We start from the raw sequence: 24,953 nt of genomic DNA, 5'->3' as shown, positions 1-24,953 counted from the left end.
GAAAGAGGGACAGGGTTTTACAATTCCAGTATTTTACCAAAAATCGTGATATAAAGGGATTTTTGTTCCTTCCACTGCCTGTTCCCAGTCCTGTGGCGTGGACTGCCCTGTAAATTGGGGGTAATGTTGAGCCACTGATGTGGGGGGGCTGATTAGTCTGAAGAAAGTCCAAAGGAAACCACAAAGATTATTCGAGAGACAGAGCTCCTCTCTTAGGAGGAAAGGCTGGGTTTGTTCAGCCTGGAGAAGAGAAGGCTCCAGGGAGACCTCAAAGGCCCTTCCAGTGCCTGAATGGGCTCCAGAAGAGCTGGAGGGGGACTTTGGAAAAGGGCCTGGAGCATCAGAACAGGGGGAAATGGCTCCAAACTGACAGGGGGCTGCATTAGATGGGATATTGGGAAGAAATCCTTCCCTGTGAGGGTGGGGAGGCCCTGGCACAGGATGCCCAGAGAAGCTGTGGCCGCCCCTGGATCCCTGGAAGTGTCCAAGGCCAGGTTGGACAGAGCTGGGAGCACCCTGGGATAGTGGAAGGCATCCCTGCCCATGGTGGGGGTGTTGGAACTCTATGATCTTGAAGGCCCCTTCCAACCCAAACCATTCCATGATTTTATGATCCTTTGAGGACAATCACTGGTGCCCGACCACCTCTGCCAGGCAGCGTTCCAGGCTTTGAGCAGCACCAGCCACAGCTGCAGAGTCATCATTACCAGCAGAGCCCAGATCCTTGCTTGAATTAATGATTTGAGTCTGCTTAATTAAAGGTTTCTCCCCTTTGCCCTAAATGTTAATCCCTTCTCCAGCCATGGAATTGCACAGGGGCTCTGTGAGCTCACTTCTTGGTATTTTGTGTCAGTGAGGCACTGAAAGAGGGACTGGATCTTCCTCTCCCTTCAGTGTTGCCCTCTCCCCAGAACAGCAGAAACAATACTTTGGCATCACATTATATAATTTTTAACTTTTTACGAGCCCTTGCAAACATCTGAATGGCAGGGGAAAAAAAAATGAAAGGATCTTAGAAATAACTTTTGAACTTCAGAGAAAAGGAAAAAGAGAAAGCCTGGCTGAGACAGCTTAAAACTCATGATTCATCAAGGGTAGAGACCTGAGAAAGACCTGCTCTACCCCCTGTAACACATCTCTGAAAAATAAAGGTGGCAGGGATGTGGTGATGAGTGATACTGTCATGGAAAAATATGTGTGAGTGCTGGGAAGACTACACAGTCAGGGAATACAACCACGCCTGGAGACCAGGAGAGGCTTGGCAGCTCATTCCTACCCACTCTCATGGTTTTCCATGATTTGGAGTGGCTGCAGGGGGCTGCCAGGTGGGAACTTTTGAGATATTTGAGATATTATCCCTTCTTTTGCAGAGCCACTGTGTGGATCCAGATGGATCTGAGTGTGGGAGCTGCAATGCAGAGAACTTGTCTCACCCCTCATTTGCAAAATCTGGAGCTAAGAAAACCCCCAGAGTCCTGGTCCCTCCCGTGGCAGCCCCTCATCCCATCTCGTTTCCTTCTTGGCTTTCCATAATCCCAAAATCTGGGATAATTTCCTCTCCAGACAGACTGAGCGCCAAGAAGGACAAAAACGCTTCAGAAGCTCCAGGGATGGCTGAGATTGTATTTAAGCAGGAAATAGAACAAATTTCCCAGGGCAATCTCCTGCTTGTGGCTCGGATGCCTGGGAAGAGGGAATGGATTGACGGAGGAATGGTCGTAAGGCAGCAGAAAAGAGGGACTGACGTCAGAGCTCCTAATTTCCATTTCTACGTCACCTAGCAACACTCCAGTTAAGGACTGAGCTTCCGAGACGTGGATTCCCTGGGAATTTTCCCATTAGGTGGCACCACTGGCCTTGGGAAGGCTTTCATCTGCTCTGGCTCCATCCAGCCAGATACACCTAGATCCAAATGCATTGATCTCTCCCTCCCAAAAATTCAGAGACAGCTGAAGATGGATCAGATTTGTGAAGACCTAAAAGTGCTGTAGATCCAAATGTGTTGATCTCCCTCCCAAAAATTTAGAAACAGCTGAAGATGGATCAGATTTGTGAAGACCTAAAAGTGCCGTGGGTTATTTGTTGTTATTATTTTGGAGAAAAACTTTTTATAGGACCCAGCCTATCTTTAATACAGATTCTGAAAAACCCCATAGAGAGACAAAACCTGGCTGCTCTTGGCATGAATCAAATGATCCTGAAGGTCCTTTCCAACCCCCCAAAATTCTATGATTGGGTCAATTGTAGAGATTTGCCTTTTTGGCCTCAGAGAAGTAGATGAGATGAATCCCACCCCAGGAACCTTTTCAAAATTGCTGTATTTTACAGAAAAAATGTCATGCCAGATCTTCTCTTGTGTCCTTTGCTGCCTGTCACATGGATGTGGCCTTCCAGGAATTTGGAAATTATCACTGCTGGTAATGCCAAACAGCTCACAGCTCCTCAGAGAAGAACAAAACAGAACTATTTCACAGAATTAGAGGCTCTGATGTTTCAAAATAGGCATTGGTCTGTTTTGATTTGCTTTCAAAGACAGAATCTTTGAAGAAAAATTAAGCCTGGAGCAAGTCCACACTCCAGACGTTAAAAACTCTTCAAAGCAAAGCTTTACATGTGAGTAAACACTTAGGATAGACTCCAAAATAATCAGCTAAGAAATCATCTGGCTGTGCAATTCTCACTTTCCTTCAGCATCCAAGTGTTCAGAAAAGTGTTCTGTTCCCAAAATCTGATCCAAGATGTACTTGTAAGATCCACAGTCACTGAGCTCAAGAAATTGCTCCTTTAAAAACCTTCTGCGGATAAAAATAACCTGCTCTGAACACACAGCCTTGCTTTGGGGATGACCTTGCAGAGGACGCAGTGAAAGAGTTTTTCCTCATCCTCTTTCATGGACAATAGGAAAAACTTACTGGGGTCAATGCCCAGCTTCCTTCTTCTTATGGGTGCTGAGGTCCTGGTGGAGATGAGAGAGACACAACAGGAGAGACAAGGATGGCTCATTCCCTCTTCAGGGCTGAGGCTTCATTACCCTCCCATGGCTCAAATTAATTCCTGGACAATACTGTAACTCCCTCTCATATCAGCAGCTCTACCAGACACAAAAAGGAATTGGTTTTGGGAATTTTTTGGGGGGTTATGTTGTCTGTTGGCTGTGGTCTTTGATGGCCCTGGATTTGTTGTGTTATTTTTGCACCTTTTTTTTTTCTTTTTTGGCACCACAGAGCTTTCAAAAGCTGGATCTGGAATGTTTTAGGTCACATAGAGGACACAATTTATAAGTCAGGAAACAGAAATTCTGTAGCTCAACTGTCCAAAAAGTGTCCACCTGTCAAGCACAAAGATGCTGAGACCCTCAGCCACCCATGACCGTGGGTGGGATCACCATGGGGAGCCAGTGCAGGAAAGGTTTTTGGAGAAAGAAAACCCACTTGGGGAACAATCCTGATGCCTGGATATTTCAAAAGATTCTGTAGCCTAGTTTGGGAGCCCGAGATATCAGGAACTGTTATCTAATAAATGTCAGTGAGGAAATATCAGCTGCTGTCAAGCTGAACATTCAAACCCAGATTAAATATATTTCTGACACCTTTCACTACCAGATTTTTAACAGACATGGAAGACTTGCTGCGCGTTCCACATATATATTTTGGGAAGATGTGAATTTGAAGCTGGTGAAAGATGGGAGATTGTCCTGGGAGCGAATAATTTGCAGGATAAGTTGGTGGGCTGGGCAAACATCTCCCATATCACTGCATGAAGATGCCTGGCTCCCATTCCTTAGGTGGAGAGAGACAGATTGATGTGAAAAGATGAGCCAGGCTCCATGGATAATTCCAGATCCTTCCGTGGGCTCTGTGAAAAGGTGTCAGGAAATTCTGTTCAATGCTACTGCTCCTGGCTGGTTCCCAGATCAGGGCTGCTGTTGAATTCCAGATTTAGCCGTGTTTTATCACAGAATGCCAGAATGTTTCAGGTTGGGAAGGACCTGAAAGATCATCTCTTTCCAATCCCCTGGCATGGGCAGGGACACTTTCCACTATCCCAGGTTTCTCCAAGCCTCATCCAACCTGGCCTTGAACACTTCCATGTGTCTTGAGCCATTACTGCTGATCTCAGTCTGTCACTATCCTGCTCCCTGAAACAATTCTTTGATTCCCAAGAAAAGTCAACCAAAGGCTGCCTGAAAAGGCTGAAAGGTTGTTGTATTTCAACAGGTTTTGGGAAAATCCGAGCCTCAGCAGGGCTGAAGTAGCTCAGCTGGGAGAGCGTTAGACTGAAGATCTAAAGGTCCCTGGTTCAATCCCGGGCTTCAGCAGGCTTTTCCTGCACTTTTGTGTGCCCAGCCCTGGGCTCTGCAGTACAGGAGAGACCTGGATGTCTAGGAATGATCCAGCCCAGGGCCAGGAAGGTGATCAGAGCATCACAGAATGGGTCAGGCTGGAAGGCACCACAGTGGGGTCATCTGGTCCAACCTCTCTGCTCAAGCAGGGTCATCCCAGAGCACTGGGCACAGGATTGTGTCCAGAGGGTTCTGGAATATCTCCAGGGAGGGAGACTCCCACCCTCTCTGGTCTCTGTCCAGGGCTTGGTCACTGCACAGGGAAGAAGTTCTGCCTCATGTCCAGGTGGAATTTCCTGGGATCAGTTCCTGCCTGTTCCTCTTGTGCCATTGCTGGGACAGCCGGAGCAGAGCCTGGGCCCTGCTCAGAGCCCTCCCTGCAGACAGGGACAGACAGGGATGAGGTCCCCTCTCAGCTGTGTCTCCTCTCAAGGCTGAGCAGGCCCAGCTGAACATAATGAAAGGACTGGAGCCTCTTTGTTATCAGGAGAGGATGAGAGGGATTAGTTGCCCTGAGAGGTTGTAGAGTTTACACTCTGAGAAATTTTACAATGCCACCTGGCTGTGGCCCTGGGTGACTGGCTCTGTGTGGCCCTGCTGGAGCAGAGGGTTGCACTAGAAGATGTCCAGAAATCTCCTCCAACTCTTCAGCAAGTAGAGGACAAAAACAAAATTTTATGTGTGGGGCAGGGAAAAGCCAGGCCAATGTCATCCTCAGGTTTTTCCATCAGCAGTGTTCACCTGGCCAATCTGCACAATCATCCTGGCTGACCAACCAGCCAACAAAGAGCTGGGACCAAGATTAGGGTGCCAGAAGAACCTGATCTACAAAAGAATAAAAGCAAATTTAAACACTCCTACCCTTAAAATATCATCAAGGTAAATTCTCCTCTTTTTTTTTTTTTCCTTTTTTTTTTTTTTCTTTTTTGAGTCAAACCAATAACTCTAATAGCATAAAGATACTCCTTCAAATTGAACTCCTCACCCGCTCTGAAATCGCGGTGCCTGTCATCTGCTGCAGGATCTGCAGCGCGACGTCACACCCAGAGCCCCCAAATAAACTTCCGCTCCCGTTTCAGGCACCATCTGTGTCCCATTTCTGCAGCGCCTGGCAGAGATTGCTTCCCTTCTATGGAATGTTCCTTCCCCTTGCCTGAGCTGCAGACTTCGGAGGTGGGGAAGTCGGCGGGTGGAACGGATCCCAGCTCCGTGCACCGCGCTGTCCTTGGGTGCTGGGATGATTTTGGCGCTTGTCCTCGGTCAGATGGCCCCAAACCAGGCCCCAGGGCAACCCAAAGAAGAGGTAAAGATAATATTTGGTCATCTGGCTGCAGGAAATGGGGGAGGCTTCATTGGGGTGTTGGGTGTTAATGAGGGTGGGAGTGGTGAGGTGAGGAAGAGCCAAGTTGGGGATAATCATGGAGGGGTTCAAATGCACTGGAACATGGAACTGCTCTGGGTCACAGAGCCACAGAATCACAGAACTACAGAACCACAGAATTACCTGACTTGCAACAGACCCCCAAGGATCATTCAGTCCAACTCCTGGCCCTGCACAGGACACCCCAACAATCCCACCTTGTGCCCAAGAGTGTTGTCCAAGTACTCCTTGAGCTCTGTCAGGCTGGTTCTGTGACCACTGCCCTGGAGAGCTGTTCCAGTACCCAACCACCCTTTGGGAGAAGAACGTTTTCCTGAAATCCAACCTAAACCTCCCCTGACACAACTTCAGGCCATTCCCTTGGGTCCTGTCGCTGTCACCACAGAGCAGAGATCAGTGTCTACCCTTCCTCTTCCTCTCAGGAGGAAGTTTTAGACCGTGAGGTCTCCCCTCATTCTCCTCTTCTCCAGCTGTACAAACCAAGCGCCCTCATCTGCTCCTCACACGGCTTCCCCAGGATGGAGTTCACAGTCTTGCCTTCCTCTTATGCAAATAAATTGAACTTTAATACATAATTCAGGCAGCTGCAACCCAAACAGATCATGAAGAGCCTTGCCTTATGCTCCCCACCGAGCCAGCTGAATCTCTGCCAATCCCTGTACCTCAGTTTCCCTCTCTGCAGCACTGACACTTCCCTTCAGGAAGAATGGGAAGAGCCAGCTTGCAGGTGAAAGTACTCTGTGTTCCAGGCTTGTTTTTTTTGTGTTACCCCAGCACGTGTTCCCAGGGATGATGCTGGATTACTCATACACCTCTCGAGTCCTCTGCTTCTCTAATTCCTTTTATTTGCAAGAATTAGGAACAGTCATGCTATCCAGGAAAACACAGCCCTCACAATGCCAGCATCGGCGTCACGGAGCTGTGCTTAGCAGGCTGTTCCTGAGAAACTCCTGGGACTTTCAGGTGGATTCACCTCCAAGTGGGGCGGAAATGGAGGGGAGGGAGTGATTAGAAAGGAGAGGACAGATCGTCTCAGAACACTGCAAGATGAGGTAAATAACTAGGAAACCATGTGGGAAAGCAGGTGATTCAGAATCCTGGGTCACCTTTGATACAGAACATTTAAAATGGCCAGGAAAGACTTTGGGATTCGTCTGGAAAGGGAGAGGCTGCTGGAGATGAGAAAAAATTGGAATATTTTGCCTATCATGGCAAAGGTTAACCAGGCTGAGTGTTGATGGTGTGGATCTGGAGGTTGTGAGGATGAGGAATTTGTGGTAGAGCCAGAGGTCAGCATTGTAAGGAAGGGGTTTAAACTGGTTAAGGAAGTGAAAATTCCAAGGTTTATGCCAGTCAATATAGGGCAGCTCTCAATGAGCTCTTTCCTGTCCTCCAGAAAGAGCAACAGATGCCAGAAGAGGCTTGTAGGGACTTCTAGGAAAAGGGTTTTGCCGTGTGGTTGCTGGGAACCACCTTTCCATCCCTAATGTTAGTTTTGCTGCACAACCCTCTCTGTTGCCACCGTGGCTGATCCCTTTGAAGATGCTCAGGTCTCACTAGACACCACAAAGTGGATGAAGAAGGTGTGATGAATCAAATCCTTCTCTTCCCCATTCTCCTTCCACTATTAGTTTTTAAGTGTGAATTTTTTTGTTCATTTTCTTCTCTTTTTTTTTTTTTTTTAGTGAAAAGCTGAGCCACAAAATTCAGGGGTTTAACCTACCTTTGAAATTGTATTACCATTTGATTTTGAGGCCGTAGCCCCAGACTCTGACATGGGGAGCTATGGTTCAGTCTTTATTTTGGTTCTCCCAGCTGCCAAAACAAGAGGTGGTCAGACATCTCTTGCCTTGGAGCTATCATGTTTAATATCCCTGGTCATTAAATCCATAATCCTGGTTGTGAAGATTTTGTCTAAAATTGTTAAAACACTTTCTTGATAATTCTGATGACTTTTGGTTCATGGGCTCTGCTTCCGGTTGTGGCACATTTTGGCAAGAGAAGTGGCCATCACACGGAAGCAGGGAGAAGAAAAAGATACTCCTAAATCAATCTCCAGCAATTTTAATTGATTGAAAGCCCTCTTTATTCCATTCCTGTATTCACATGGAGACCCCCCATTCCCTCAAATCCCAGTTATAAATGGGCTCACTGGAAAGTTTCATCATTAGAAAGTTTTAATCATTATTAAATCATTATGTCAGGAATAGTGTGGCCAGCAGGACCAGGGCAGTGATCATCCCCCTGCACCCAGCACCTCAAACCCTGGGTTCAGTTCTGGGTCCCTCATGATCAGAAAGGCACTGAGGGGCAGGAGAGTGTCCAGGGAAGGGAATGGAGCTGGGAAGGGTCTGGAGCACCAGGAGCAGCTGAGGGAACTGGGGAGGCTCAGCCTGGAGAAAAAGAGGTTCCAGGGGAAACCTTCTCTCCACAATCCCAGTGATAGGAGGATGGAGGCAGGTGGGGATTGGTCTCCTAAGAAAGGAGGAATGGGTTAAGGGATAACGGCCTCAAGTTGCATCAGGGAAAGAATTAGTTTGGATATTAGGAAAAATTTCTCTATAAGGGTTGTCAAGTGCTGGCACAGGCAGCCCAGTGGTGGAGTCCCCATCACTGAAGATATTTACAAGCCATGAGGATGTGGCACTTGGGGACATGGTTTAGTGGTGACCTTGGCAGTGCTGCATTGATGGCTGGACTCAGTGATCCTAGAGGTCTTTTCCAACCTAAACAACTCCATGATTCAAAGCACCCAATTTCATAAAAAACCATGGCAGAGAGGGAAAAAAATCAGTAATGTCATTTTTCAGCCTATCCCAACTGCTCTTCTCCTATTCCCTACAGCAGTAAAATTCCAGGAAAGACGGACATGGGAGGGATCTGGTGTCTCCTGGGAGTGACAGCAGAACTCTTCAAACAAGGAGTGGGAATAACTTGTAACACATTCCAGAGCCCTGCCGTGCTCTGTCTGTGCCTCCCACCCACCTGCCAGGGGGAGCCGTGAGGGAAAAGTTCACCTGGAATGGAAAGCAAGCAGTTCCTGGAGGAGGTGAGAGAGGAGGATCCTGTGAAATGCCGTGGCTTCATTCTGAGAGGGGCTTTATGGATTGAACCTGATCTGGGAGCATGAAAGGTGGGCAGGTGAGAGGGACAGAGGGTTCAAAGACATGTCCTAACACCTTTATCAATGTAGTCCACAAAGTTTGGCTCGTTTGGATTAAGGAATCTCTTGCATATCCCTCTGGAAGTCTCTCTCTCACATTTTCAAACACTGTTTAATTTGCTGCAGTGTGTGAGACCGGCTTTTAACAATTTATCTTGACAGCTGCCAGCCCTGGAATGGGACAAATTCCTCAGCGCTGCTGGAGGATTGATACAGATTTATCTGTGCTGCAGATGGCTGTAGGCACATTTGCAGGTGTTTGTGGGGTTTTGGCTCCTTCTCCTGACATATTCTATCTAATTTCTCTCTTTTTTTTTTTTTTTTAATAGTTTATGTTCCATCTCCTCCAAGAGAAGATGTTTGACACACGTGGGAAGTCATGGCTCACTTCCCTCACCTGAGGCTCTCAAAGGTCTCTCTGGCCCCTGATTCACACAACCACAGAATCAGAGTTTGGGTTATAAAACACCTTAAAGATCATCCAGTTCCGACACTCCATGGGCAGGGGCAACTTCCACTTGACCAGGTCACTCAGAGCCCCATCAAGTCACTTGGATTCTCCATCAGCACGTGCACAAGTCGATAAATCATATTTCTGGACATATTTTCTCTTTCTGTCAGCTTGTCTGCTCCTCTGTAAAATCATCTTTAGGAAGGTCCTTACATCAAGCTGCAGGCTCCAGCATCTTGTGTCACTGTGTTTCCAAAGCAGGAACCTTTACAGGAAAAATATTTTCTACATTATTTCTATTTTTCTACATTATTTCTATTTTTTATATTGCCCATTCCAAGGCAGACACTGAGAAGACCTGAGACAACAGTCCCTGTACAGGCCATTCACTGAAGGGTTGGACTTGATTTTTGTGAATCCCTTCCAACTCAAAATATTCTGTGATTTTGTGAAATATCTAAAGCTATCCACACATTTTGATGGATGACCACAGGCCATCCATAAACTTGGGCTGAGGTTCTGTGCATGTCCCTCACCTTTACTCCAAAATTATCAGGCAGCTGAGAGGTGTTATACTATTTTTCAGGGAATTCTGACCCCTACACTCCAAACTCTGAGCTAAGATGTTTTTTCCCCAGAGAAGAACTAAAATTACAAAGGTACTGAGTTTTTAATCTGCTGTCTATATTGAGAGACTGGGGAAAAAAAAAAAAAGAAAAAAAAAAAAAAAGAAAAGCAGCTCAACTTAGAAACTTCAGCTCCAAGTTTAAAGTTAGAGGTGATGATCTGAGACCTTAAGAGCTAAAAATCCTTGGGCTGAAAAAAAAAAGTGCCCTCAGTGGATTTTTCGAACCTTCTACTCCTGGTTTTATGTACATCTGCTCTCGGTTTTTATTTAAAGGGTTGGCTACAAGAGTGGGGAGCTTGCAGGGCAAATCTGGAGCTGAGGCAAAGCCTGAACTCCACTTTTGGAAGCTTTCAGGTGGCTGCAAACCCAGCTTCCCTCAGCACATCCGTGGCCACCCTTCAGGATCTTTAATGACTTCAAAACCAGCAGTTGGTGAAGCTCAGCCCAAGGAACAAAAAAGCTGCTGCCTTTTTCTGTGCAGATTTTATGGTTTCCCAAAGCCCATTTCACTTCTCCTCCTCCTCCTCCTTAAAATTCTCCTTCTCTCGCTCCTCCTGTGGAGGTGCCAAAGCCTCCTCCATCAATTTGTGAGAACTTCTGCTTGAAAACTGGAGCAGAGCATCACCCACGGAACCAGGCTGGCATGAAAATACCGGAGGCAGAGGCTCTGTTGAGAAACGACTCAAGGAGTTTCCCCGTGTCAGGGTGAAAGAGATGGGAATGTGGAATCAACTCTACCAAAATTCCTGGGGGATGGGACACCTGCCTGGCATCTTCTGACCATGGACAGGGATATAGCTCATTTTTTAATTTCCTCCTGCTGTCTTTTAATTCATAATTGTATCCATTTGCTGCTTGTCTGGGACTTGAAGTGTACCCAAATCTGATATTTTTGTTTTCCCCATGGACAAAATAATCAATTCAGCAGGTCAAGCTTCCTCCTAAACATTTCCAGTTGCTTGGAATGAGGGATTAGAAGGCAACATTGAATTTCCAAAGCAAATGAGAAGTTCCCAGCTCATGTGGATAAGTTAAGAAGGTTAAAAAGCTGATCTAAGAGTAGTTTAAAGCCTTACATGCTGTAGAGTAATTAAAATCACTTCTCTACTGAATCCTCATATTTTTTACATTAAATACTTTCCCAAATTTGCCGAGTTTTGCCAAGGATGTTTTCTGTGCTGTAGATACTTGCTAGGAACCAAACTGAAATCCACCCACCTTTCTGCATGGAATTTCAAACTCTCCCCAAACTGTCACCTCCTGGATGCTCCAAGAAGCTGCCAGAAGAGTTTTTACTCCTGTCCCAGCCTGAATCCCACCCTGGGCAGGGGAATAAAAAAATCTCAATATCTAATAAGCGACAGCAGGAAGCTCCACAATCCTCTTTCTCTCTGCTTTTCTGAGCACAATTTGCATATTTAAATAGGCTACTTCCCCTTGGAAAGAGCAGTGCTTCATGTTCTCTCCTTTTCCTCCACTTGCAGCCCACAGTCACAAATAAAATTAGGTTTTGCTACTCAAACCTAAGAGAAAGGAGAACCCAAAACCCCAAAAGTTAACAGCCCCATTAATGACCCCAATTTAATTAATTAATCCGTCACACATAGTAAAGCCAAGACCCTTTAAAGGTATTTTGACTGTCTGTTTACTTTACTACCTGTGAGGAACTGAGCTGGGTCCAAAAAGTATTTTTTTTATTCCCCAGTTTTAGTGTTCATATTTTCTGGGGGGTTTTTTGTTTGTTTGTTTTTTTGTTGTTTTTTTTTTGTTTTGTTTTTGGGGGGGGGGGGGGGTTTCTTTTTTTCTTTTTTTTTTTTTTTTTTTTTTTTTTTTTGGTTTGGTTTGGTTTTTTCTTTGTTTGTTTGTTTTGGTTTGGTTTTATTTTTTTCCATGGCACATGTCCACACCCCATTTAAGACAGAGTTTAGACAGTGACAGAAATCCTTACTCAAATTTTTCTGGGGTTTTGCTGGATGACCTGAGTGAAAGAACCATTCTGATGCCCACATAAAATAAATCATAAAATCCTGGAATGGTTTGGGTCCGAAGGAATCTCAAAGACCAGTTCTACTTCTCTGCCATGGGCAGGGGCACCTTCCACTATCCCAGGTGGCTCCAAGCTCCATCCAACTTCCAGGGAACCAGAGGCAGCCACAGCTTCTCTGGACAACCTGTGCCAGGACCTCACCACCACCACAGAGAATGATTTCTTCCCAATATCCAATCCATCCTGGTTTTCTTTCAATTTAAAGCCACTCTCCCTTGTCCTGTCCCTCCATCCCACATCCGAAGTCCCTCTCCAGCTCTCCTGGAGCCCCTTCAGGCACTGGAAGGGGCTCTGAGGTCTCCCTGGAGCCTTCTCCAGGCTGGACATTCCCAGCTCTCCCAGCCTGGCTCCAGAGCAGAGGGGCTCCAGGTCACATTTGCTCCATGTAAGTCACCTGCAACATCATCTTCACAGCTGAATTGAGACCCTGTGCTTTCCCAGAGATCCAGAGAACTCCCACTGCTAAAGGCAGGCAGGGATGGATTTACAGATCTAAGCTCAGATTTTGGAAAAGCTGTGCTCTTAGGAGCAGCTGGACTCCCCTCTGGATGGTGCAGGGTCAGCTCCTAGGTCATGGAATTCTTCCTGAGGCTCCCTGGGGCAAAACTTCTCCTTAGCAGTAAAAAACTTGGTATTCCCAGGATCCCTCTGGAGTCATTCAGAATATTTGGTGCCCCAGACCTCGACTCAGCCTTCAGCCACCAAAATGTTGGGGGCCAACCTGAGCTGCTCAGAGGGGATGAGAGAGGGCAAAGCTGAGCTTAAGCTGCCGTCAGAGGGTCTGGATGGCAGCTCCTGCCTCCCACTGCTGGATCCTTCTCCTGATGTGAGCAGGGGTAGGCTGCATCCCCCAAAAGTGGGAGTTCCCTCCCGTGTTCCCAGCACAGCTCCAAGAGCTCCCTCAATCTCTTTGTGCCTGCAGTAGTAATCTCAGGATTATTGCTCCCAAGGCATGCAAATAATAATCCTCTCTTTTCCCTCATCTTGTAGCTGCCATGCAATTTAGAAAATTAATCTGCAGGGCAGGCAGTGTCTTTTCTTGCGCTGCATGTGCTGCCACGGTGAGATCCCTCTGGCACATCCCAGAGTGCTTTCCCAAGGATTCTGGAGAACTTTGCCCAGTTTTCTGAGGGGTGAAACTGAGACATGGGTAAGGGAATTGCCTTTTCCTCGTGCCAGCCATCGGCAGAACAAGGGACAAAGCAGACATGCAATTAACCCATATATTGAAGTAGCTCTGAGCAACCTGGTCTAGTGGAAGGTGCCCCTGACTGTGGCAGGGGGGCTAGAATTATGTGATATTTATGGTCCCTTCGAACCCAAACCATTCTATGATTCAATGAAAAAGAAAGAAAAGCAAAAACACTCTGTGGGAATGAGAACTGTCACAAAAACAATCAGGAAGATCCAAATTTTCTAGGATTTATTTGGTTCTTTCTTTCTTTCTTTCTTTCTTTCTTTTTCTTTCTTTCTTTCTTTCTTTCTCTCTTTCTCTCCTTCTTTCTCTTTCTTTCTTTCTTTCTTTCTTTCTTTCTTTCTTTCTTTCTTTCTTTCTTTCTTTCTTTCTTTCTTTCTTTCTTTCTTTCTTTCTTTCTTTCTTTCTTTCTTTCTTTCTCTCTTTCTCACTTTCTTTCTCTCTTTCTCTCCTTCTTTCTCTCTTTTTCTTTCTCTCTTTCTTTCTCTTTCTTTCTCTCTTTCTTTCTTTTCCTTCTTTTCTGGAGTAAAAGATTTAAACCTCCTGCTGAGAGTTTCCCGTGTATTTATCTGTCTGGCATTTCCATTCAGGCTTCTCCTCAGCTCTGGATCTGTGAGGTCAGGACAGGTGTGTGAGGATCGATCCCTGCCCGAGCTCTTGGTAGCAAAGGTGGAGAGGGAAGTTCACGACGACTGGGGAGAAGCAAACCGGGACTGAAAGCATGAAGAGGCAGAAATCACCAGAATAAAAGGCAGAGAATCAGAGCTGAAGGGCACCGGCGGAGCTGTTTGTGGGGGAGAGCCGCGGCTTGGAGCAGGTACGCGGGGAAAGATGGATTTTGGGCTCTGCCGTGCGCTGATTGATGGGTGTGGGGGCCCTGGAGGGGCCTGAGCGGGGGGAGAGGAGGGAGCTGAGTGCGAGGGGGCTGCAGAAGGTGCTGGCAGGGCAGCCGCCCCCGCGCTCCTGCCGCCCACCGCGGTTATTCATCCCGCTCCTTCCCTCGCAGCCTCCCCGGGAGCACGGGCAGGTTTTAACCCTTCTCTGAGCCAAATCCAGGGAAACTTGGCAACTTCTGGCGCTGAGGTTTGTGTCAAAACTGTTTCAGCCAGGAGGCGACTGAGCTGTCAGGAGAAGGAGGAAGGGGAAAAACCTTCTCTCACCTCCTCCCAGAGCTGCGTTGTGGTCTCTCGGATTTCTGGAATGTGAATCCCGAGTGCTGAGACACCAGCGGGAACCTTTCCTTTGCCTTCCCACAGCTGTAGGTCAGGCTTGAAACCGATTTCACTGGAGTTACCCCTGTGTGAGACACCAGCGGGTGCTCGAGTGCTGAGACACCAGCGGGAACCTTTCCTTTGCCTTCCCACAGCTGTAGGTCAGGCTTGAAACCGATTTCAGTGGAGTTACCCCTGTGTGCTGAGCTCGTGTTTGAGGTCAACAAGCCCAGATGTCACTGTCACCTCCACGGGCACAGAGCTGCCAGCTCTGGTTGGGCATCCCCCGGTGCTGGCCGAGAGCAGAGACCCAGTGAGGAGGGGGAACAGGTCCCCTGCACCGGGTGTTACAGTGGCCAAAGGAAGTGGAACTGGTCTGCCCTGTTGAGACTAAACCCATCTGGCAGGGCTAAAACCTCTCCCTCTCTCTGCCCCAGCAAGTCACAGAATCACAGATTCATGGAATGGTTTGGGTTGGGAGGCACCTTAAAATCCTGTGGTTCCAACCCTCTCCACCAACACCTTCCACTAGATCAAGTTGTTCAAGTTGTTTATCCAGCTTGGCCAAATGAGCACCATCATCTGAGAAGGGTAAAAATAGGAAATGGTCAGGAAAGAGTAGAAAAATTCATCAGAGAATCATTTCCAGGATGGGGCAGCCACAGCTTCTCTGGAAAACCTGTGCCAGGGCCTCACCACTCTCACAGGCAAGAATTTTTTCCCAATATCGCATCTAACCCTGCCTGCGGGCAGTGGGGAGCCATTCCCTGTGTCCTAGCTCTCCATCCCTTGTCCCGGGTCCCTCTCCAGCTCTCCTGGAGCCCCTTCAGGCACTGGAAGGGGCTCTATGATCTCCAAACCTTCTCTTCCCCAGTCTGAGCAATCACATCTCTCAGCATTTCTTCAAAAATAGACCTATTAAATCCAAACCACTTCCTGGGAATTGTTCCTGGCTCCTGCTATGCAGAGAACTGTGTCTGGGCATTGTCTGGGAGCACACAGATTGTCACATTTAAGCCATTCAGGTCACCGTCAGGTTGGTGTCTCTGGTAGGGATTTGCCTCTCTCCTCGGGGCTCAGGGCTGCCTTTCTCCAGGGGGTTAATGAGGTTGGAGCCCCTCTGCACAGCCACGGTGTGTGAACTGTTCTTAAACCTCAGGGCAATATTTGGGATGTTCGTAACACCTGAGCTCTGCTTTCATAACAAAATGAGGCCCAAGACATGCACAAAATTTGATATCATTTACTCCCTCACATAGACCATGCTGGCAGTTCTGACCTACTTTGATCCAATTTGGGGACCAGGAGGCTCCTGCCTAATTTAGATCCAGGCAAAGACAGCTGGAGCAAAGGCTGATTTCCAGCTGGTGCATCCCTGAGCCAGATGATCCTGCCTGAGGGCATCAGGTCTGCAAAGGTCCAGCCTGGGTGAGCAGCTGCTGCATTTGTGGTGTTGTGTTTGTGGTGGGATTTGAGGTGCTGTGTTTGTGGTGTTGTATTTGGGTGGTGGCTCTTGGCAGAGATAGTTGCCCAGCAGGACCCCTGGTATCTCTTCAAGGCTTAAGCAGGCGATGATGTTTTTGGTTTATACAAGTTATTTTAAGTACATCCGGGCCAGGGAAGTATTTTCTGGAATTTCTGGACATCAGGCAGCCTGATGTCCACAGCTTTTAGAGCACCACCAGAAGGAAAAGGGGAAAGAAGAGTCCCTGTCCTTCTATGAAGAAGAGATTGGATGAGCACTGGGGTTGATCTTGAGAAGGTCAAGGGTTTGCTGCTTCTCACTTGTCTTTTTGGACAACTGGCATTTTGTGTCCTGTCTCTGGTGTTGGTCTGAAGGGCTGCATGGGACAGGAATAAGAAAGGGACAAAGGAGCAAGCACAAAGCAGAGTTACTCAGTTTGGTGGGGTGTCTGCACATTGAACACCATCATTTGACAAGGGTCAGGGTAAAAACAGGAAATGGTCAGGAAACAGTAGAAAACTTCATCGGAGAATCATAGATTACCCAGAGCTGGAAGGAGCCACAAGGATAAAATCATAGAACCATTAAGAGTGCAGAATATTTCCAAGACAGAGTCCAAGTTTTGACCCATCACATCCTTATCAACCAAGCAAGAGCACTGAGTGCCTTGTCCAACCATTTCCTGGACACATCCAGGGATGCACCATTGATTCCAACTGATAAAACTCTGCTGAAGCCCGGGATTGAACCAGGGACCTTTAGATCTTCAGTCTAACGCTCTCCCAGCTGAGCTACTTCAGCCCTGATATCAAGGCTTGTTTCCCTATAAACAACAGGTAAACACACTGGAACCCTCCAGCCTGGAAAATACAAGTTTTAGGGAGAGGGGTTGCTTCAAGGTCAGTTGTGATTGATGCCAAAAAATCACTTTCATGGATAAGGGGTTTTTCCTATTCCCCAAACCCAGTTTTGATTTCCTGCTTGGCCGTACACCAAAGGTGGATCAACCTTTCTGCTTCTTCTCAGGGCAGTCCACGCCACAGGACTGGGAACAGGCAGTGGAAGGAACAAAAATCCCTTTATATCACGATTTTTGGTAAAATACTGGAATTGTAAAACCCTGTCCCTCTTTCACAGGCTCAGACTGGTTGAGGTCCAAGGGACCCCATGGAGGCCCCTGCTCCAAAGCCCTGATCAAGCAGGACCTTGCCCAGGATCACTTCCAGGTCACTTGGGAATATGTCAGAGAAGGGGAACTCCACACTCTGTCAAGGCCACTGGGCCCAGTTTCTCCTCCTTTCCCCACAGCAGAGATGCTCCTGTCCCCTCCAGTGCCTCCCAGCCCTGCTGGCCCTGGGCTGGACTCTGTCCCGGATGTCCAGGTCTCTCCTGTGCTGCAGAGCCCAGGGCTGGGCACACAAAAGTGCAGGAAAAGCCTGCTGAAGCCCGGGATTGAACCAGGGACCTTTAGATCTTCAGTCTAACACTCTCCCAGCTGAGCTACTTCAGCCCTGCTGTGGCTCATTTTTCCCCAAAACCTGTTGGAACACGATGAGATTTCAAACTTCTGCCACTCAAACTGGTCAGTGGACACTTGACTCTTTTTGATATATAAACACCTGGCCCAAACATCAACTATCAGACCCCAGAAAGGTCAACAACTATCAAAGGTCCTCGAATGAGAATGGCTGTGGTGGAAAGACACCCAAGATGGGAATTATTCTTACAGCCACATTTGCAGTGGCAGCACCCAGACAAACTGGTCTTCATGGAAACATGGAATGGTTTGGGAGAGAAAGGAGTTGAAAGGACCAGTTCTACCTCCTGTCCTGGGCCTGGACATATTCTGCTAGACCAGGTTGCTCCAGGCCTTATCCAGCCTGGACTTGGACACTTCCAGGGATGGAGCAGCCACAGCTTCTCCAGAAAACCTGTGCCAGGGCCTCACCACTCTCACAGGGAAGAATTTCTTCCTAATATTTAGTCCAAACCTACCCTTTGTCAATTTAAAGCCATTCCCCCTTTTCCTGTCCCTCCATCCCTTGTCCCAAGTCCCTCTCCAGCTCTCCTGGAGCCCCTTCAGGCACTGGAAAGGGCTCTGAGGTCTCCCTGGAGCCTTCCCATCTCCAGGCTGAATATGCCCAGCTCTCCCAGTCTGGCTTCAGAGCAGAGGGGCTCCAGCCCTTGAAACTCAATGGCCTCCTTTGGATTCACTCCACATCCTTTTGAAGTTGGAGGCTCCAGAGTCTTCTCAGAGGCTGAACTAATCTGTCACTCCACAGAGCTGCCATCATCCCTGTCCTGATGGCTCTCAGTGGGTGACAAGGATCCATCTGCAGGTTTTCCTTAGGAAAGGGAAGATGTGGATGCCTGTCTCACTTGGACATGGTTTTTGCCTTTCCAGCTGTCCCATTTTTGCTTCAGCAGCTTTTTCCTTGTCAAGGAAAAGTGGCTTCCCACCAGCTTTCCTCAGACAGGAAGAAATGATCCCAACATGGAAACTGTGGTATTTGACAGCCCACTCTTCCTTGCTGGAAATACTGAAGCTTCAGCTGGGCACAGAATTCCTGTGGAAAGCTGAGCTACGCTTCCACTTTGCAAATGCTCAGCGGTGTTGGTGGAAAGGAAGAAGTGAAGGATCTGATAAAGAACAAGCCTTGATGGAAGTGCTACATTGCAGTTAAATTAGAAGTTTGAGGAGCTGACTCACTGGGGACTTGGCTTTTTCAGCTGGTGAAACGCCAGAGCTGAAAGTCTGTGGGCAAAGTCATCAGAAGTCAGACTTGTGGTGCCACTTTGACGAGTCACATGGAAGATGTTAGAAGATCAGACTTTTCCTTATTGAAGAGGAAGAAATTAAAGCTGTTGTTCCAGCTCAGTTCAGACCTCAGGGCTGGAGCTCTGTAGGGAGAGAATGAAGTGGAAGGAGTGAAATATTGGGATATCTCCTGTTGTCCTCTCTCCCCTGTGCCATTCTCCCTAAAAAATACCAAAAAGCTGTTGTGTCATTCACATCTTGATTACTCTTTGGGATGTTTTTTTGGTGCTTTCATCCCATGAAGGATGTGAAAAAAAGCCCAAACTAACCAGTGGAAGGGATTAATAAAGTGCCTTCTCCATGGGGAATTGCTGTGTAAACCTTGTTTATCCAATCAATGAAAAGAAAGAGTAAAGGGAAGGATTTCTATGGAAAGAAAGGGTATTTTAGGAACTAGAGAGGAATCATTAGGAATTGGTGGCTCATTGATTCTTCTGATGCAGGAATTAAAGTTTATCATTGGAAAGGAGCAAGTTCCAAACTTGGAACAAAGAAAAAGAAGACATTTCCTCACACAGTGTCTGGTTATCTGTGCAAATCCATGCTATTATAGATCCCCAAACTGTAAAAATGTTAAAAGTATTACCAGGAAGATTTATGGAGGGAAAAAAAAAACTCTGCAAAGAGCATAAAAATATGGAACTTCCTGCTTTGGTTCATGCAGGCCCTGAGCCACAAATCTCTGGAGATCAGGAGAGCACCTGGTGATATAACGCCCTGCTGTTTTTCCTTTTTTAGGCACTAACTAACGGAAAATGTTTCAGGCTGGGTTTTGAGCTGGATGTTCTTCTGTACATCTCCTCTGGCGCCTCCTTGTCCTCATGCTCTGGCTTCTGGAGGCACCAGGATGGTGTCAGCCTGTGAAACCCTGCTGGCACGTTGTGCAGAGCCCTGCTGGAGGTGTTATTTCATGCCATCAGCCAACTGTTTAATCACCGCTCCCACGCGGGTGGCTCAGGCTCTGGCCATGACAAACAGATGACAGGCCATCCCTCTGTCCCCACTTCCCCTCCTCCCATTTTTCCCAGTTTTCCTTCCACTCCAGCCTGATCTGCCTGTGCTTTCTCAAATAACCATCTGCCATCAGGCAGAAGAAGCTTTCAAAGGTTGTGGAATTACATCCATAATTACATTTCCAATCGGAAAGCCGATTGTCCTGGGCTGCATCCAAAGAAGGCAGCAAGTGAGGAAGGGGATTTTGTCCCTCTGCTCCAGGCTGGAGGGATCCCACCCGGAATGTTGCATCCAGCACTGGGGTCCCAGCACAGGATGGACACGGAGATGTTGGAGAAGTCCAGAAGAGGCACCAAGGTGATGAGAGGGATGGACTAGCTCTGCTGTGAGGAGAAAATGAGAGAACTGGGAATGCTCAGCCTTGGAGAAGAGGAGAATGGGGTGACCTAATTGTGGCCCTTCAGTACCTGACAGGAGCCGACAAAGAAATGGAGAGAGACAATTTACAAGGGCCCGGAGTGACAGGAAAAGGGAGAATGGCTCTAAGATGAAGAAGAGTAAATTTAGATTAGCGATTAGGAAGAAATCCTTCCTGTAAGGGTGCTGAGGCCCTGGCACAGGTTTCCCAGAGAAGCTGTGGCTGCTCCTGGAACCCTGAAAGTGTCCAAGGCCAGGTTGGACAGGGTTTGGAGCAACCTTGGATAGTGGAAAGTGTCCCTGCCCATGGGAGGGGTTGGAACTGGATGATCCTTAAGGTCCTTTCCAACTCATTTCCGAGCCATTCTGTGATTCTGTGATTTGCTGAGAGTTACCACCAAATTATCCCCACCTTCCTGTCCCTGTCCAGAGTTGTGCTGGCCTTTGTGTTCCAGTCTGAATTTGCCACCTCTTGTGGAATTCACTATTTTTTAGTTTGGGCAAGGGCATCACCCAGAAGGAGGCACAGAGAGGTGACCTTTTTCACCCAACCCAGCACATCAAATTTGTCACCCACGTTAGTTTTTCCTGCAGACATCCTGGCACCAAACCCTGCCCCTGATGGGATTTTGTCCCATTTCCTCACTCTTTCCTCAACTCTGTACCAGAGGAGTGACATCCAGCTGCAGGGTTGGGTATGTGATTGATTTTCACTCCCTGACTTGGCTCTGATGCGTCATAAAAAACACATGTTCTTCCTTTAGGCTTCTTGAAATTTTTCTGTCTCATTACACCAAGAAGGCTCTTGGTTTCCTTGAAAATAATTTTTAGCGATTATCTCTATTTTGTTGTCACTATTTTCTCTTTCTGCTCTCTCCCCAGACTTTTATGAAAATGATCTCATTAGGAACATGGAACTCCTGTTTCTGAGAAAGGTTTCTTGAGGTTTGTAAAGGTCTCCCAGCAGGAAGTTTGCTCGGCTCCATTTTCCTCTCTGGTTGAACAGACCCCCAAGTGAGCCCATTAGGGGAAAATGGACTGCTTGAAAATAAAATTGCACAAAACATGCAACAGCAGCAGCACCTCTGAAATATAAGGCCCCAATAAGCAACAAACCGTATTTGCAAAACTCCTCTTTGATAGCAGTTTAATATGTTAGGGAAAGAAAGAGATAATGGCCCAAAGGGCGCTGGGGGTGCTTCCCACCACAATGGCTGTGAGGGGATGGATGATGAGGCCAGGGATAACATCATTGTTATGCTGGAGACACAAATGCAGCTTTGAAAAACAGAGTTAATGAAGCCCAGCTGCCAAACTCTGCCCGTCACACAGCCGTTCCCTCTCCCTCCTGAAGTCTGATGTCTAAAAGATGCTGAGATTGTCAGTCCATCATTCAGGGGGGGATGGCACTAGGGGTTCTTTAATTTTATTTTTTTTTTAAGTTAGGAATTCAGGCTATGAATAACAGCTCTGTTGTCCTGAGGTGCAGTATTCCTGTGCTAGAAACACAGACCTTGGATGGAGGAATGCAGAAATAATCTGGGCCTGGGTGAATATTTGTAATCTGCCCTGTGGGGAAGTACCCACAAACTCACTGCTAGGGAGGCTCAGTGAGAACAAAACCCAGAGCTGGAATTTAAGTCCTCCACAAGTTTAAAACTCCCCTTTTTTCTTTTTTTTTTTCCTGAGAAAACCAATGTTTTCGTGTTTTGTAGTTCTCAAAGTGAGAGACCTGAGAGATCTTAGAACCCTCAGCTGGTTTGGGTTGGAAAGGACCTTACAAATCATCTCATTCCCATCTCCCTGCCACAGATCTTCCACTGTCCCAGCTTGCTCAAAGCTCTGTCCAACCTGGCCTTGAACACTTCCAGGGACAGGCAGCCACAGCTTCTCTGGGCAGCATCTTGGATGCATTTCACTCAGAGTGGAAGAGAAAATTTGGAAAAGCAGAGGTCTGTGTTCACCAAATTGTAGTTTCGGATGAAGGAACGTATTTAAGGCAGAAATTTCTGGACTGGGTGAGGGCACCTCAGCTCTGTGTGGAAAAGAGAGGGCAATGTCCATGCCTGTGGTTGTGTCCTGCATGGACACAGCTGACCAGGAAGCAGAAGAAACCTCATCTGAGAGTCTTGGAGCAAGCACTGGGAGACACAAGCCTTGTCCTAAATTTGTTTTGTGCCAGTTCCTGAATATTGCAATGCTGCAGCTCAGCTCAAGTCCTGCTGCTTTCCCCAGCCTTAATAACATTGGCAGATCCTGCTCTGCCCCCACAAACTCTCAGTGCCTCTGCCTTCCCCACATCTTCCTTCCAATATGGATCACCCACTGCTATGTCAACCCAGCAAAACTTCATTTTCAGCAAAAGAAACCAAACACATTTGGGAATCACTCATTTAATAACTGTCAGTAGACCAGAGGAGTGAAATAGGTGCTAAAAAGATGGAAGAGCAGCACCAAGGAAATATTTGTAAAAATAACAGATGTTTTAAAGTGTGTAGGGGTGTGTAAATATATTTATAAGATATTAATACACAAACCAGGTGTCCCTGAACCTTATTAGGGAACCAATTGTTCTTGCCAAACATTCTCTGGTGAGGTTCCCTGAGAGATTTCCCAGAAACTCCTAAAATTAATAGTAAACAACCATTCTTGGGGGATGGGAGATATTGTCTGCCTCTGCTTAACATCCCAGCCTCCTCCTGAAGTTTTTCATTGTTTTGCAAAACATCCAGAAGGTACAGAGGGAAAAAAATTGGACCAAAGGGGGGGGGGGGGAAGATGAATATAAACAGAATGTAGAAATAATGGGCTTCACATTGAAAAGCACAGAATGATTGCTTGGACAGTGATTGTGTCTTGCTGTATAAACGGGTTTGTTACTTAACTCTGGTGATTCATGCTTCAGGCACAGGGATGAGGCAGCTGCCAAATTTCATGCTGGGAAGGAATTTTCACTCCCAGAACAGATTGGCAGGGAGTTTGTAAAGATGAAAGGTCAGTCGACAGGGCCAGGTGTTGTCATCATGACCATGTGGGCAAGATAAGGGGGACATCACAGAGGCCAACAACGCTGTGTTTTATCTCACGGTAAATAGTATCCCCCAAAAATCACTGCATAACCCTTTATGTCTTTCTCCTACACCTCCACCAGGACGGCAATCCACAAAGGAATTCCTTTATTGGGCACTCTCCTGTCTCCTATGGATGAATCCTGGAGCAACATAAAATATTCTTCACAACATTTATTTCAACGGTGTTTCTAAATAAAGCTGGGCTGAAACTACATGAGATTTAGTTGTTGGGTGTTTGGGGTAGGGAGGGTTTTTTTTTTTCCTTTTGTCTTTAAAGAAGACATGTTCCAGCTGTCTGGAAGGAAAGAGCTAGAAAGGAAACGAGAACAAAGGGAAACCAGTGGAGATATTTAATTGAGATAATTTTAGCTGCTCTGAATGTCACAGGCAATCTTGTACAAGTACTTGGGGAGAGGAGAGGAGGAAGAAAGTTCTGTGCTGGTCATTCAGTGCCCAAATTAAGGAGGAGGGGGAGGTGTCCTTTCAGAGATCAGGCGGGACCCTACCTGGAAACTCTTGGATAATTGCTTTTTGACCCACAGGGGTCTCCCCTAAAGCCACAAGACTTCAATGCAAACCACAAATTCATTCACACCCACAAGACTTCAATGCAAACCCCAAATTCATCCACACCCAACAGCCTGAGGGGAAACCCTCTGGTTTTGGGGCTGAGAAAGGAAATAAGGTGCCCTTAGGGGTGCTCAGCCTGGGTGTGGTGAGTTCAGGTCTCTTCTTGGTCCGGACCTATGTGACTTAGATGAACATTTCTGGGTCAGAGCAAGGCCTGGTCACTCCTGTGGGATCTCTGTGTGTTCTTTGTGACCAGATGTGCACAGTCAGGGATGGATGTTGGAGGCTGCCTGTGGCAGTCATGGAGTCCCCACCCCTGGAGAGATTTAACAGATGTGTAGATGTGGCACTTGAGGACATTGGCAGGGCTGGTTTAATGGTTGGGCTTCATGATCTTAGAGGTGTCCTCCCACCAAAACAATTCTCTGGTGTTGGCTTTCCTGTGACATCTGGGATGCATAGCCTGGGGTGTGTATTCTGAGATTTAAGACAATCAGGTTGATACCTTGTTCTGGCCTGATGGATGTTTTATTACCATCCAAAGTGCAAAGCTCTTGCAGAGGTTGGGTAGTTGCTGATGTGGGGGTCAGAACTCTTCAGCTGTGAAGAAATCACAATTCGTGTCCCAGTTAAAACAGACGTGCTCTGAACATGGTTTCCCAAAATTCCTAGGAAGTGAACCCTACCCTATGTCTATTTTGGACAAAACCAGACTCGTTTTTAATGGTTTGAGGACATGGTTTAGTGGTGAACACAGTGGTGGTGCTGGGTTCATAGCTGGACTTGGTGATCATTGAATTTGATCATTGAATTTGATCATTGATGATCATGGAATGGTTTGGGTTGGAAGGGACCTCAAAGCTCATCCAATTCCACCCCCTGCCATGGGCAGGGACACCTTCCACTATCCCAGGGTGCTCCAGGACCCATCCAGCCTGGCCTTGGACACTTCCAGGGGTGGGGCAGCCACAGCTTCTCTGGACACCCTGTGCCAGTGACCTTAGAAGTATTTTCCAACAGTAACAATGATTCTATGTAAGTGACAAACACAATCTTAATACAACCTCCACCTCCTCATCCCCACTTAAACTCAAGCTTAGGGTAGAGATTTCATGTTCAGTACACTTCCTGCGTGACCACTGACACAAACCTGGGGGTACCCTGCTGAGATTGTGTCACCCTCACAAAACTTGGGGAGGGAGTTGAAGGATTTTGGAGGTCCAGCAGTGGATGGAAAGGA

At 47.1% G+C, this 24,953-nt stretch overlaps 1 long non-coding RNA gene and 3 other non-coding genes across 4 annotated transcripts; 2 read left to right on the top strand and 2 right to left on the bottom strand.

Annotated features, from left to right (window-relative positions):
- Positions 1-4,245: 4,245 nt before the first annotated feature.
- On the top strand, positions 4,246-4,318 carry TRNAF-GAA. Its single transcript has one exon. It is a non-coding gene; the product is annotated as a tRNA-Phe (tRNA).
- Positions 4,319-13,797: 9,479 nt separating this feature from the next.
- LOC119698349 lies at positions 13,798-23,462 on the top strand. The gene is made up of 3 exons (XR_005256133.1): positions 13,798-14,024; positions 20,955-21,017; positions 23,224-23,462. It is a non-coding gene; the product is annotated as an uncharacterized LOC119698349 (long non-coding RNA).
- On the bottom strand, positions 16,612-16,684 carry TRNAF-GAA. The gene has a single exon. It is a non-coding gene; the product is annotated as a tRNA-Phe (tRNA).
- TRNAF-GAA lies at positions 17,321-17,393 on the bottom strand. Its single transcript has one exon. It is a non-coding gene; the product is annotated as a tRNA-Phe (tRNA).
- Positions 23,463-24,953: the final 1,491 nt, after the last annotated feature.

This window comes from Motacilla alba, chromosome 2 (assembly GCF_015832195.1).
Source record: "Motacilla alba alba isolate MOTALB_02 chromosome 2, Motacilla_alba_V1.0_pri, whole genome shotgun sequence".
NCBI lineage: Eukaryota > Metazoa > Chordata > Aves > Passeriformes > Motacillidae > Motacilla > Motacilla alba.
The sequence above is the reverse complement of the archived record's forward strand: the minus strand, read 5'-3'. Positions and strand labels throughout refer to the sequence as shown.